The sequence below is a fragment of the Anser anser genome (genome assembly GCF_964211835.1).
Source record: "Anser anser genome assembly, chromosome: 3".
NCBI classification, from domain to species: Eukaryota; Metazoa; Chordata; class Aves; order Anseriformes; family Anatidae; genus Anser; species Anser anser.
In genome coordinates, this window is record NC_139722.1 from 68,327,884 (window position 1) to 68,342,151 (window position 14,268).

A 14,268-nucleotide genomic window follows, 5' to 3' on the forward strand; every position below is an offset into this window, starting at 1 on the left:
ATTGTGAGAGTGAGCAAAGGTATCACAAGATATCCACAAGATATGTTTTTAGCCAGACTAGAAAAGCAACAACTAGGTGATATGGCAGTGTTATATAAATTCATGATGGCAACAAGTTTAAACAAGAGAGTTAAATACTTCTATGCACAACACATTAACAGAGGTCATTAGGAATTGTGGATGTCAAAATGATGAATGAGATTAAAAATCAGTGAAGCAAAATTATGAAAGAAAAGGGGTTGTTAATACTGCAAAATCCATTTTTCTAGTAAATGAATTGCCAGAAGCTCGGGAAGCATACCAGAGAAAAAAATAGCACATGTATATTTTGCATAGATTCCTCCCTTCAGCATTTCCTATAAGATAATACCAAAGACAGAGTATTGTTTTGTCTGTCTTGCAAGACAGACCTGTGGTCCAATACAGTAGAGATATTTTTAAGATATCTAGTTCTACCACAAACTAACAAAACAGGGCAAGAAAATGTTATAGTCTTCAATAGGGCAGACCATCAGGAGAGACAGTTTTGTAGACAAAATTATCTTGGTACCCAACAACAGAGTGTCAGGGTGACAACTTCTCTGTTCTTCAGCATTTCCCTCTGACACTTATGGAGCAGCATAACTTCTAGCAAGCTATTGCTAGAGATGGGTGAATAGTGAACAACTCATCTCTGAAGTTGTTCAGTGCATCAGACTTTCAATTCCTTTGCATCCCTGTTTATAATTCTGTGAGCCTTTAGATGACAACTTCTTTTTGGAATAAAAAAAAAAAAAAAGATTGTGAAGAACCATTTTTGTGTGCAAATATGGTCAATTTTATTCAAAGCACTATAAAAATGCTGAAAATACTCTGAAAGCCACACAAGATATTTGGCAGTGAAGTCAACATATTGCGGACATGTAGTAGGTATTAGAATAATAAGAATAACAAAGACCCAACAACCGCTGGTCCTTCTGTTACCTTTAGTTGAGGAGAAAGTAGCTAACACAGAATCATTCTTAGGCGTGATGTACTAGATACATATTAAATACAATAAAAGAATAATCAGGATTTTCAAATGGTCTGATGACTTTTGTAGGTTTTATTGTTGCTGTTGTTTTTGGTTGGTTGGTTGTGGGTTTTTTTGTTTTGTTTTGTTTGGTTGGTTTTTTTCTTCCCCTGCAGTTTCTCTAAAGGGGTCCAATTTCTAGAAGAACCCGAACTTAGTTCTGAGAATTAGGTCTGAGTATGGGTATTCTCCTCAGCCTTAGCTCAGCACCTTCTGAAACAAACAAACAAACAAACAAACACTTCTGCTGTTTCTTGTTAGCTTAGAAGAAAGAAAAAGAGAGAAAATTTCCTGAGCTTGTTACTATCTTTCATGTTGTACTCCTAAAAGCTTTTATGTTCCCCTGACTGAAGCAGCAGCTATCCCACAAGAAGTGTTTATATTTCACAAAGCCACACACCTAATAAAAGGACACCACAACTACACATACATCCTGAATATCAAATACTTAGAAAAATCATATGGATACGAAATGAATTTGTAAAAACTTTTTACTGAGCAATTTAAGAAAGTTTCAGAGGGACTTGAATTGATAGTTTGCATTTCGAATATGACCTTACATCATGGTTAGTTCTCCTGAGGTCAGTTTGAGGGGTAAGACATGACTAATATAAGTAACAATATCATCTTGGTCATGTTTTATGAGTAGACGATCAGATCATTTTGATTAGTACAACATGAACAATTTACAGGTCAAATACATTATTTATCCACAACCAGACTGAAAAGTACCCAAACAGAAGTCTTCAGCTAAATAAAAGCTGTGGTAAATAAAGCTAATCAGAAAACAATGAAAAGAGAAAAAAAAAAAAAAGAAAAAAAAAGTCAAATTCTATGTCTAGTTTGTTTTGGTTAAGTAGAATTTAAATAGTCCTTAGAAGACCGATACTTTCCAACATGCAGTACTGTGGTCAAAACAAATTTCCCAAGAAATATTATAATGTAATTTTTTAACTGGCGATACTTACAGAGCCTTCCCCTGAAAGTCTCAGGCAAAATTATATTCTCAAATATCATACATTATACAAATGTCAGTGTCTTTTTCCCACTCAGCTAAGTAAGCCAAACAAAATTCTCAGGAAAAGAAACTCAAAGCCTCTGTTATAACAGATCTGCCAGGGGTATCTGCCAAAATACCAGATGCTCTGGCTGGAAAACAGATATAATTTATATTACTTGCCAGTATTTACTGGCTGATTTTTTTTCACCTAACAGTGAAGAGTGAGATTTCAAATTTTTGTTTGTCTTAGAACAGAAACTTTTAAACTGTCATAAAAATATTTACAACGCAGTGTTTTCTTAATATAAACATCTTAATAGGCATATTTCAAGATTATTTAATGTCAGTGAAAATATAAATAGCAAAATATTTAATTACCTTTACTGTACATTTAGAATTGTGCAATGTGATATTGAGGACATCCATATTAATAATTAGCAAATCTTTTGTGGTTTAATAGATAACTGACAAAAGGAGAGAGATGCTTATGTGTTTCAAAATAGTGACATTTTTATCAAACCCTTTATAAAACATCAAAAATATGGTTATACGGCTTTTATACTCTGACAGTATTGGTATTCTGTAATCCTGGTTCCTCATTTAGGAGAGAAAGAGCATTACTTGAGTGTGTTCTTTACAAGACATAATGATTAAATTCAGGTCAGATTTCTGTTATGTTTAATTTTCCTCATTCAAAATTTTCAGTGAATCAAATTCTGTGCAGACACTTTAGATGTACAGTTCTATCACAGGGAGAATTTATTCCACAGGCAGATGTATCTTCATAAAGATTACAGAAACCAGTAACATAAAAAGTGAAAGAAAAAAAAAATCTATTTTTATAGAAATTTCTGACACTACAAATTAAATGTTGTTCAAATTAAGCGCAACGATTATTACAATAAGTGTGTAAATAGAAATTGCATATTGAATATATCCAATCTGATCAATTCATTCCACTGCTTTATCAGAGAATGCAATTTTTTAGGTAATCCAGTTAAAGTTGCCATAACAACACAACAGAATAACTCATGTTACAAAATTTCAAATACAATCAATTAGAATAAAATTCTTCAAGTACTTGGAAGTCTTTTTGTGTCCTGTGCTCTAGGTATAGTTTCCCTCCAAGCGCAGTACCAAATCCTCAATAGTTTTTCTTTTAAACTTGGTAAAGATAGTTATCCTTAAAGAATAGCAATGCAATTTCTAATCCAGAAAAAAAGTTAGAAATTATTTCATCCTTAGCATATTCCTCATTATTATCCAGTGAAATAAATGAGTGACTCATACTCAACAGAAAAAAGCTACCTCACATTAATTGCTACTCATCCCTTGAAGAGTACAATGTCCCTCTTGTTTTAGAAAGGATGAGAAACAAGAGTGGTTCATTAAGGAGAAATATATCTAATCCCAGTGGAAATGCCTAGAATATTATTATCTTTTAGTCTAGACAAATGTTGAAGAGAGGTTGTCATTTCTTGAACCAACTACTTAGATTAGAGAAATATCTTTGATAGACTATGTAAACTGCTTGATGGATATAATAAATCCAATCTCCCTTAAAACCCCACATCCATCTTTATCTATTGCATGGGAGAAGAGAGTGTAATTGAGGTAGAGATATTTCATCACCTTGATGTTTAAAAAAGTACAGCCTTGACTTCATCAAGATCACCATTCAAAACAAAAACGTTATACTTCTTCCTTTGGTCTACCTCATTTCTTTCTTATGAACAGTTATTAGGGAGTATCAGTACTTCAGTATCAGCTTCAGTACTTCTCCAGGAGTGTGATATCTTTCACCCCATCTCGGGTTTCAAAGTTTTCCTCCAACCTGAAGACAGAAGACACAACATTCAGTGCCTGTCCTGGTCCAGGCCTGTCTTGCTAGATAGCAGGAACCTCAGCCAAAGTCTTTTAATGTCTGCACACTGTTGCTACCAACATATATACCTCACCTATCTGGGGATAAGGGGACTCAGGCAACTCTCTCTGATATGTTCCTGAGGGCTCGAGGTACATAGCAGCCTCTGTGCATATCTATGCTTGAGTAGTGACAGATGATTTTACTGATTTCTTTATCAGGATCCGTGAGAGGATAAGTCCCTAAATTAAACAAAAATCCCTTACCTGACTCTGCTGTTGCTAAGTGAACTTGGTAAAAGTAGCACCAGCAACAATGGTCTCATAGAGGATAGCCAAGGAGAAAGGAAGAGAAGAAGGAGCTTATGACAAAATAATTGATAACATCCTCAAATAATCACATTCTTGTGCACCCATCTGGAGACTCAGCTTAAAAATTCCTCCAAAATTTCAAATAAGCGTCTTTCTAAGAACAGTTAACAAGTCATAACCTGTTTCATATTCTTTTTTATTTATTTTCTGTAATTAAAGACATTTTTCTTGATCATAAAATTATTACTGAATTAATAAACTCTTCATCAGAGTTTACTGAAAACAAGTTCTCACAAGTAATAGTACAATTCAGTATTTATGAAGATCTGAACTTCTAAAATAAAGAAATATGGTAATCAATAAAACCATCTGTCACCACTCAGGCATAGATATTTATTTATTTATTTAATTATTTAGGAACAAGAACATTCGTTGAAATTAGAATACATTAGCCATTATTCTTTGGAGGAATTTGCCTTTTGTCTCACTTGCTAAAAATAACTCCAGAAACTTTATAGCATTAGTCTGCAAATCCTTTGTTGTTATTGTTGTTTTGGTGGACTAAACACAAAAACAAAATAAAGAGAAAACAATGAGAAGTTCTCTCTGTTTAATGCTGGATGACAAAAGCAACTCACTGTGGCAGATTCTCAAGGAAAGAATGTTTCTTGCCTAAAGGCAAGTTCCTAGGCAAAGGGCTGCAGGAAAATTCTGTTAATGCTCCAGAACCCTAGGGTAATCTGTTGGCTTCCAGAAAAGCCTACATTATTTAAATATGAAAATAAGGAAAATCAACAAAGTGACTAAGAAACTAATCTACATTCATGATTTCTGCAGGTCCAAAAGCGTTATTGTATCACTGAAAGGTCATCATCATACTCTGTTATGTATATATATATATATATAAATATATAAAGATAGATAGATAGATAGATAGATAGATAGATAGATAGATAGATAGATAGATGGATGGATTTACTAGACAGCTACCTAGCAGAAATTTTCCAGATGTTATTCCAAATTTTTGTTCTCTGGGTTTGTGTTTCAGGCACAGCAGTGCTTGTACAGCACAGAGTAAATTCTCTTCATCAAGGAACTTGGCACACTAGCAATTACTAAAAACCACCTATAGGAGTAGTCTTTGTCTTTGTAAACAATATTGAAGCAATATAATAATTGCTTCTTACTATACCTTTACTTTGTGCCATCTTATGTGAATGATAGAAAAACAAGCAAACAAACAAACACATAATTCTTGCAAGTAAACTTGCACACTTTTATCAAATCAGCCATAAACAAGAGAGTAGAATAAGCACTCAGTTTCCTGCTTTCATTTTTCTAACTTTAGCTTTCTTAACTCTCCTTCAAGGAAATCTGAGTAAGCTTAAAAAGGTTCCTAGATTTGAAAGTATGGTTTGAAGGCAGTAATGTGAAATGTGAGGTCTACTCTACTGTTGAGAGATTTGCCCTACATTATATCAGCTGTTCAAGACATAATATGCATACTGTTTTTATCCGATATTATTTTATCTAATCTAAGAAAAAAAATATTCCTTTAATTAGAAGAACATTCTTCAATAAGAAGAATAAAAAATAAGATAACATTAATGTTTAATGAGGTACTAAAACTGCCTGAGGTGCAGCTCATTATGATCTGTGAAGAAATTTGGACTTAGCAGTGGTTGTCTGGAAAGATAGAATAAATGAAAACAACAGATAGGATTTTGGAGATTTCGCGTGGTAGATTGCAAATGTGGCAAATTTAAGGACAATATTTTTCCCCAGAATATGAACTCTGATTGAAGATGTGTTCATTTTTGTGAGCGCTACAGTAAACCGTTAATGGTTATTAAACGGAATTTCCAGTCCTCATATCATTGCATGAAGAAGAAATTCTTTTGGAGTTTGATCGTTATAAATAATTGATCATCAAAATAATTCTGAAGCAGAAAAAGACTATAATTTCCTTTATTAGTATTATTATTATTATAGGAATAAGTTTTATATACTTTATCAGATATTACTGACAAAATTTTAATAGAACAGATTTTAGTAGTGATATGTCTTTAGGTTCCCTATAACTTTCCTCATCAAAATAGGATAAGAACAAATTAAAAAAATAATAATAATTCAAGTTTGGCTGCATTAAATCTAGTTGATTTCAAGCTTGTACTTGGTTTCAAATATATGTTGTTCTATGGATGAATTTACAAATTTTTGATCAAATAAAAACCCCACCTTAATTATTTGCAGCATATTTTTTTACTGGAAGTTTCCGGTTGAGTAGAAAGAGTGTCTGTTAATTGTCTTGATTAGCTGAAAGCAGTTTAAACTGCGGAATTGTTACTGTCAGTATATAACACCTAGAGGTTTAATGAGTTGTTTGTGATTTCAACAGAATCAGAGTAATTAGTCATGTCTAAGAATCAATGTCTCATCAAAGGAAATTTAAAAAAAAAATCTAGATATTTCATGAATTTTCAGTGCTGTCAAGAAAATAATTAATGGCCAGCTTTGTTAAATCGTACTAAGTAGTTGTGTATTCCTTAAAATGTTTTTTCAACCACAGAGCAACATAGAGCAGCATAAAGCAACAGTGGGAGAATTTTGAACATAAGATAGTAGAATACTGTGAGACAATATGATAGGTTTTCTAGGTAGGTTTATCACTCACTTCTAACCTACTCTTGCTGTCATAAGAACCTGGATTAACAATACCAGCTGGTTGCATTGTAAAAACCAGGGTAGAGTCAATCTTATGTCACTTGTGACTGCAAAACTGCTTTGGCAAGAAAAATCTTTTGCTGTTTTCCAGCTGGCAGAATCCAGCAGACATAGTTTGTCCTAGGTGGTTGATTTACAAGACAATAATTGAATGACATAGTAACTTTATTTTCTACTGCAGTACTGCCTGATGTTTCATCTCACTCTGTGAAGAATGGAAGTTCAAGAGCTGTAATGAGCCAAGGTTCAGCATCATAGAGTAAATTTTATTTTCTATCAGAAAAAAAAAAAAAAGCATAATTTTCATTAGGCTTGACAGGAACTCAGTGATTTTGCAAATATATGCTATGAATAATATACTACTCACTTAATGAATATTTGAAATACACCTCCTGCTTAAGGATTTGAAAAATGCTCCACATGCTATCCTGGATGTTGTCTTGCATATATTTCTTGGAATATATACAACATTTAAACAGTTAAGGCCTGATCCTTCAAAGGTTTGCACATACCTTTGCCTTTATAGATCTTAGGGACATGAGAATAACTTTTTTATGTTTAAAGTGCTTTAAATTTTTTGCACAAAATTTAAAGATCTTGTTATTTTACTGGTATTTTTACTACATTAGGCAAAGTCCCTGTGAGAGGAGTTACTTAAGTTTAGTTTTGAAAATAATATTTTCCTTTCTCAGAATCACAGAATCATCTAGGTTGGAAGAGACCTCCATTTATAACTATCATTCCTAGAAACAGATACTTATTTGATGAAGCCAGAAATATTTGAATATATATACATTTAATTGCAAAAGATCATTTTCTCTCAAGAAAATTAGCTGAGTATTAGTCACTAGCACCTGAATAAGCTTTTCAGAAGATTCCAGTGTGTTAATGTTCAGGGAGAGAGAGAGATTGCTTACCTCAGCTCTGTATTTTTCAGATTGTACACAGCACTTCCATAAAAAAACCATCCATATTAAAAATCTTCATATAAAAGTTTGACAGATCAATATTTGTTCCTCCCCAACCTATCTTGACAAAATATATGTGTTTTGCTCACATAGATCATCCCCAGAAGATCAGAGCATTTACCCACTAAAAAGAGTAAATAAGGAAAAGATAGAAAATGTATAAATCCAATGGTGAAAGACAAGATCTATCAAAGTCAGTCAGCCAAATTTTCTGCATTATCATTAAGCGAGGAGGAAGCATTAGGTACTTTTTATATGTAAAAAATGTAAGGAAAGTAAATTTAATTTTAATTTTTATTTTTTGTTGTTGTTGTTGTCAGAGGAGTATGCATTGGAGGAAGAGGGGGGAAACTGCAGTGCAAAACACCCCGCTGAAGTCAAGATCAGAGGGAAAAGAATAGCAAGTATTACAAGATACAGTCTGCTAGAATTTTTAAGCCTTGAAATTTCTATTTCCAGTGCAGAAAAGGCAGATGCCAGACCAGTGTCTCTGGGGGACTTGGACAAAAAGGAAGAACCCATGGCTGTAGATACAGAAAGTGGGACTGTATATGCTTGATCCAGCTGAAAGCTGGAGAAAAATGGATTCCATGGAAAGATTAGTAAAGCTATTAAGAAGGAAAGATATAAAATAACACAGTACCTTCTGTTTTTCTGGCTCTCTAGTCCTATTTCTAATGCAAAAACTAGAGTCTAATTTTATGTCTTGCTGAAGGCAAGCTATGTTTCTCTACTATTTAAGGGAAGGGCAGGTGAAAAGAACCATCTTAGTGTTCTCTCTCCCTTACAAGTAACAAATAATCCAAATAAGACAAGATGAGTAGGTACTGAAGTAAACTTGACCCCAAGATCCTCTGATGGATCTAGAAACTGGAGAGTACCACCAGATACTGCTATAGATTGTAATTTGCAGTCATTTACAATATTTATTTATAATTATAATAGTTCCAAGTACCTGAGGGTAGGAACTTTCTTGCTGCTCCGTGAACATAAGACACACATGCTTCTGTGGTAAGGACCACTTCTGGCATCTTATTTGTCTCGTATTGATGTATGCACATAAATACATACAAAATAAACCAAATCTGGTGGCCTGCCATGAAAAAGAATTGTAAAATTTTTATTTATTTCTTCATTGAAAAATGGCCAGGCTAAAGAAAATGTGTTTGTTTCCTAGTATCATTAGAGAGCTTCAGCAGAGAGCTGTTCTTTCAGAAACAAGCTAATAGCTTACACAAATGGCGTGAGCATAAAGTGGGTGCTAGGGGTCACTATCCTAAAGCATACTGTGTCAAAACCTCACTGATTTTTGTTTGGTGAAACAGGTTTTCTCAAGTAATCACTTAATATGATACTCCTACTTCTGTGTGAGTGTACGAGAAACAGATTCAACCTCCTGCCCTCCCTGGCTCAGAGCAGCCTGTGACAGTAACCTGCATTCTAAGGCAGAGACAGCGAGGGCAGGCACAGGGCTTTCTAGCAGCACAAAGCTCCAGCCACAAGGAAGTACACTGTGAGTACTTTCTCCAAAGTGCATGATTTAGTCCGGAAAGAGACATTTTGACACAGTCAACTTTTGAGAATACATCGTAAACTGCTTTATTTCATTCCAGTGCATGATGGCAAAAGACTTCAGAACATTCAATAGTGTCAGGAAATGAACTTTCAACCTTTAGTCAAGCTTCCCTCATCCCATTCCTCCATTCAGATAAAATTATTTTGAACAAATACTTTCATGAGAGCAGAAAAAAAAATATATAACCTATACTATGCAATATATTGTGTCTTGTTCAGTATCTCAATTCTGTCTTTTTGTTTTCACTGTTAAGTTTCTATGTGTCTTAAGGTCTTATGGTATGTCTTAAATGAAATTTAAAGAGGATATTAAAACTAAAAACACATTACCTCTGGTCACAGCATCTAAGTCTTTCTTATACTTTTATTCTTTCTCTGATATACACAAATATTTTAGCAATGCATCAAAAATGGCCTTTTCTTGGTCACTCACAATGCTGACATCTCAACCTGAGCTAAGTGAAGAATTTGGCATGTGCCAGCAAATATGTGTTATTAATGTTTATATATGTACATTGCTATGTTCATTTTTTTCCTTTTCTTAATGTTTTAAATATGTCCATTATCTAGATGCAACAGCCAAAGATTTGATTCTCTTAAATCTCTTTCTTGTCTCTGATCTGTTTCCTGACTTTGTCAAGTTCATTGCTGAGTCAAATCTCTGTTTACTAGTTTTAAGGACTATGATATCTACTTACCTTAGTGAGCTAACACTTTCATTGTTTGTCAAGAGTACTAGACATCTGTAAATAAAAGACACCATGTAAATACTATATATACATACTTTGACCATCTTTGTAGAATAGTCTTTGTAAAAATCCCAAAGAGCGATTTTATCAAAAGACTTTGGAAGAATCATATCAATAAATAATCACCATAAAATGATTTTATCATGTTCAAAAGATAATTTAGCATTTAAAATTGTAGTGGTTTTGTCTATGTAGTATTTTTCTTCTTTGTCTTTGTTTTTCTTAGGCTTTCATTTGCTGAAGTAGCATATTGATCAGAAATGCCTTTAACAAGAAAAAATTTAGGACACTAGCAAGTCTGGTGGAGTCCTTTTAAAATTACGTATTATGATGAGCAATTTAGATACATAAATGAGGTTTGGTTCCAACAGCCCTATAGTAAGTGTTCCTACTGGCTTATAACAATTCAGTTTATAGAATTTCATTTCCTTCTTAGGTACATCCATATCTCTCTTTAACTACCTGCAGGAATCTTCCCTGAGGCATTAAGGTAGATATATTTTTTCCTCCTATTCTTTCTATTGATAAGAACCTGCAGGAAGAAATCAGTTAGGAATATTTGTTGGTTTATTTCATGGCAGTAGAAGCTTTAACTCTGGTGTATATTAAACTTGCAGTCCTTTCCTATAGTTCTGGTGTGGATACTGCTTCTCAGAACTAACCAACTAACCTCTCTATCTTAGGTAATTGCCATTGCTAAAGTGTTTTATTTATGGTTTTAAGAATTTTCTTTTATTAAAATGCAAGCATGTCAGAAACAAGGCTCCACAGGCTTGTGCAAATTTCTTAGCATTGTCTTTCTTAGAAAAATGCATAATAGGATGTCCTTTTAGTTTTAGATAGCTTGATTACTGTCAGAATTGTAAGCTGATTGGCTGAGATTTATTCTTATCATGAGTATTCAATGTCCAACAATTTAATGAAGTTGAAGTGATTTTTTTATTTTTTTGTTAGCAGCATCCCCTGAACAGCCACAAGTAGAGTTATAGTTATTACAGGAAAGAACACTTGAATAAACCAAGCAAGTTATGAGTGAACTAACTTTATTAAATAATCATAGTTAAACTCAAAAATTCATGCTTTAGAAAATTAGGAAAAAGAAGAAGAAGAGTGGAAAAAATTTCACTTTGGGGAAAAGCTCTGAAAAATTATCTCATAATCTGTATATTCATTATTAGTTACATGTACACAGTATATGGAATACATGATCCATGGTAGCCTCAAGGTACTATTGTCTACACCTATTTTCTACTCTCAGTTCATTAACATGGAAGAATTACATCTTGTTTACTTAGCTTTAATTCTAAAAGGTCCTTTTTATAAAGAACTCCTTTATTTCAAGCATTTGAAGTATATCTTTTAATCTTCTATACAAACTACATCTTCATAACATCTTATCTGAAAAAAAAAAAAAAAACCAACACAAACCAAAGTTCATTTTATCTTAAACTCTGTTTTGCTTCACACTCTATGTTCTTTGCTTTTGTTAACTTCTTAACCTATTTCTCAACTAGTAATTCACTTTTTCCTGTTCGTTCCCCATAAATCTTGAATTTTGTTCTCCTGAACAAGCAATTGTTTGTCACTGGCTTCATCTTTATCAAATCGTACAGCAAAAAGCAACCCCATGATTTCTTCACAAACAATTCTTTATCTACAGAGCTTGATTTGTATTGATAAACATCTTACCAGATGTTTATCAATACAAATCAAGCTCTGTAGATATCAACCTGAATAACAATGAAGATACAAAAATAAAGGGCCCTGAAGAAAGAATTCTAACACTTTACCTTTCCAAATGCCAATAATTTGTTCAACATAGGCTTAAACATATATATTTTTTCATCTTGTTTGTTATTGAATTTGAAGAGAACACATTCATTTATATTTCCAAAGGGATTTATATCATTAGAGTCAATCACTTCATTTGGGAAAATGTTCTCACCTACTTTAAAAGTACATTTGGGTGACAGTTAAATTTACTGAGTCAATAGAATTATTTGTGTAGTTGTTGTTGGTTGTTTAGTTGTGATTTTTTTTCCTTAGAATGGAATTTTATATATAAAATCTGGAAAAAAAAAAAGAACAAAGTGGAAGAAAGATAAAAATAGATTTTGTCCAGTTGATTTGCAAAGATCCTGTTATTTTTTGCTATCAGAAACTTTAAATTTGTTCTGTTTTCCTAAGTACTTGAGCTGATAAGACTTAAATTCAAAACCCACCTTTACATAACAAGATGTTACCATTACAGTAACAAAAATTTGAATTACATCACCCCAAAGCACTTTTAGTTTTTAGTATGATCTGTTTAGACTGCCTGATACAATACCCAACATATTTCCATAGAGATTTTCCTACAAGGTCAACATTTATGACTGTCTGCAAAATTAAATCATAGTCAGCTTCATTCTTCATTCATTCAGTTCTCAAACTCATATTTCCAAAAGGTCCATACTTCTGCTTAACGTTGGAATCACTAAAGTCTTCACCTGTTATTTAGATAACTAAATAATTTTCAAGCTTTATCAAATTGTCTTTCAAGATTTGTCAAAATGGTAACATGTTTTGCCGTCGAGTATTTTTGTTGTTAGATGTCAAAAAAAAGGGCGGGGGAGGGGAAGGGAGAAGAGAATTAAAGTAGATGCTTTATCCAGATGTAACCTTGTAGGTATGCTTAAGTCTACAGCAGAACTAGAATATTATTTCCATATAACTGATTATTGAAGGACAACAAGACTCTGAGAAGATAAGTCATGATAAAAATTAAGTTAATATTTATTTTGCTTGAGTTTTCTGTAAAGAAATTGTAACAGAGAATAGAAGACTGTCTTGTAGGGATGAATAATGAATAACTAGCATACTTCCTTGTGAAATACAAGCAGAGCAGAACTCTAGAAATTAGGTTAGCAGCATAACCTCTTTCTCAAAGTATTAGTTAAATAAATAAATAAATATCCAACAAGGCATGGAAATATGTGACCATAATTACCGGAAGGTGATCTTAAAATGTTGTTATTTACAATCCTCCCATTGCTATACAAAAATAATTGTTCTGTTTTCTTTCTGATAAACTTCTACATATCAGAAAAATATTATGTTCCCTTTCTGGACTAACTAGGTTTTTTGACTTTTTTTCTTAGGTCACGCATTTTTAAATATTCATGTATTGTGTTTTATTTACACTGAATAAATAAATAAATAATACATCTAATTCAACAAATAAATACCATAAATCTCTCTTTAGGCAGATGGTATTTACCGTTGTGATGTCCAGTAGGTAGCACAGTGAGGGAGAAAAAAAAAAAAAAAAAAGAGAAACTCTAAGCCCAGAAAATGGTAGTTAAAGGGCTGAGATGAAGACCCTGGACCTTGTCCTAGAAACAAGGGATCATCTTAGAAGCCATCAGTAAAGGCACAGGCAAGTCAAATCAAATCAAGTTAAAATCACAAGTTAAATATGGGGCTTCTTTATAAATGATGCTATGAAAGACGTGAGGCTACCACCTATAGGTGTAGCTTGGTCTAGAAAAGGGAATATGAGACATAATCAACAGAGGAGCTGGGCTGCAAACTAGACGAAATCTAGCTGGGCTGGTAACTAGAGGAAAAAAAGTGATATCAAATGTAACAGTGCAAGGTAAAAAAATGTGGCTATAAGGACTAACATAGTAAGTTCTGGTCTTGCTGGAGTCAGGGGAAGAGAAAGATCTAGATGGCTTGAACAGGCTTGAAAAAGAAATGTGATCCTGGAATGTGTGGCTGAAATATATTTAGGAGTAAATGAGAAACATTGAAGCCATTGTATAAAGACGTCATAACTCTGCCTGTTTGAGCTTACATCACACACCAGAACACTCTCTGTGAGCAGTCAGTTGCCTCAGGAATATCTGTCAGGTATAGACCTAATCATTCTTACTTCAAGATAGTTTGATTCCAACAAGATGTTAATCAATCTTCTTACTTCCTTAGCACCTTCCCCTTTTTAAAACCTGATTTTTCTCCCTGAAGAATTCCAAATAGATATTT